The following is a 1,803-nucleotide window of genomic DNA, read 5'->3' as shown; positions in this document are numbered from 1 at the left end:
TACCAAATAAGTTTGCATTGCACCAATGCTCTTATGTAACTTTGGATTCATATCGATCATGACAGTAACTTGCTGTTGTACTTCCTTGAATTTAGAATTTGTGTACAACTCTTGAAACCTCTTTTCAATTGGAGATCTAGATATGTAGGGAGTTGTAACACTAAATGAGTGGAAGTTTGCGGCATTTTCATTCTCAATCTTTTTCTCAATGCGTTATCAAACTGGTCAACAAAGTCTTTCAGGTTCGTCTTAGCATTAACATACCTGTAAAAAAATGCATTCATACTCTCGCTCCGCTGTGTTGTACTCAATCCAACCCAAAAATAGCTTTTCAAGAATGCTGGAACCCAATGCTCACGATGAGCGTATAGACTTTGTAACTAGGCATTTTCATGCAAATTGTACATGGTAATTAACTGAACCCAACTTGTCTCAAACTCATCAACACTTTGGCTGTCATATACACATTTCATCAATGCATTTTTCATCTTAATTTTATAGGAACCATAGGAGTCAAGCTTTTCCAGCACCTTCTTCAATATATGGCATAAACAAAATCTATGTCGGGTATTTGGAAAAACAATACCAATTGCATTTTTCATCGCTTTATCTTGGTTAATGATAATAGCTTTACGAGCTATATCATTCATACACTGCAACCAAGTCTGGAATAACCACCAAAGGTTTCTGTATCCTCACTGGAAATCAAGCCTGCTCCCAAGAGGATTGACAGCCCATGGTGGTTTACACCAACAAATGGTGCAAATGGCATCCCATATCTATTGGTCAAGTATGTGGTGTCGAATGTGACCACATCACTGAAATATTGGTAGGTTGCTCTATTACGGCAGTCTACCCAGAAGACATTTTTTAACCTCTCGTCATCATCTAAATCCATCAACGCAAGAACCCAGGATTTTTGTATTGCATCCTACAAAAATATTCTCAAAGTGCACCAACACCACCTGCACCAAGTTGTAGATGTCTTGCCTTGTCGATGTAATTACGACAATCATTTTTCAAAAACGGGAGGTTCTCAAATCCGCCCGTGCCAACAACAAGAGATCCAAAGCTCTTGTTCATTCGAATGCCAGTCATATTATTTGTATCTAGAACTCTTTTTACGGCATCACTCACTTCTCTATTACATCAAAAGAAGCGAGATTTCTTTGGACTAAGCCTGTGGTTATGGATATTATGAACCGTAGTCAACCGAAGTTTTCCATCAGATTTTAAGGCATTAATCTTTACCTTACATTCAGTCTTTCTTCTCGGACGTGGGTTGGAGATATTAAAAGTTCTATTACGGGCCTTCCCACCACGAGCACAAGCAAGGGTGACATACCTAACAATATCATCTTCTTCCCTCTCAGTCCTTTCTGTCATCACTCCAAACCCACACTTCTTACCATACTCCTTATAATAACTCACTAAATCTTGAAGAGAATCAAACTCCATTCCCAACTTTGGCTCCTCAATCATATCATCACAATCAATTTCAACATTCTGAGATGTCCCAGCATTGCAATCCTTGGTTTCCTGTGGATTTGATTTATCCTTATTAATTTCTTCAACTGTAGAGGATGTACATGGCGCTTCAGTTTCCCCACCACCAGGTCTATTAGGGTTTGACCCAACTAGCATACATGTAGTGGAGCTTGTATTGATAAGAGGAGTTGGAGGTTCTATGTTATGTGGAAATGGGTAACCTACATTTGATAGAAATCCCGGTAACCACGCAGGCACTTATCCATTTGAGCTACATGGTGTTAGCGTAGATGGATGTTCTTTTCCGTTTCACAT

This window comes from Juglans regia, chromosome 2, assembly GCF_001411555.2.
Source record: "Juglans regia cultivar Chandler chromosome 2, Walnut 2.0, whole genome shotgun sequence".
In the NCBI taxonomy this organism is placed as follows: Eukaryota; Viridiplantae; Streptophyta; class Magnoliopsida; order Fagales; family Juglandaceae; genus Juglans; species Juglans regia.
This window is presented reverse-complemented; position numbering follows the sequence as displayed.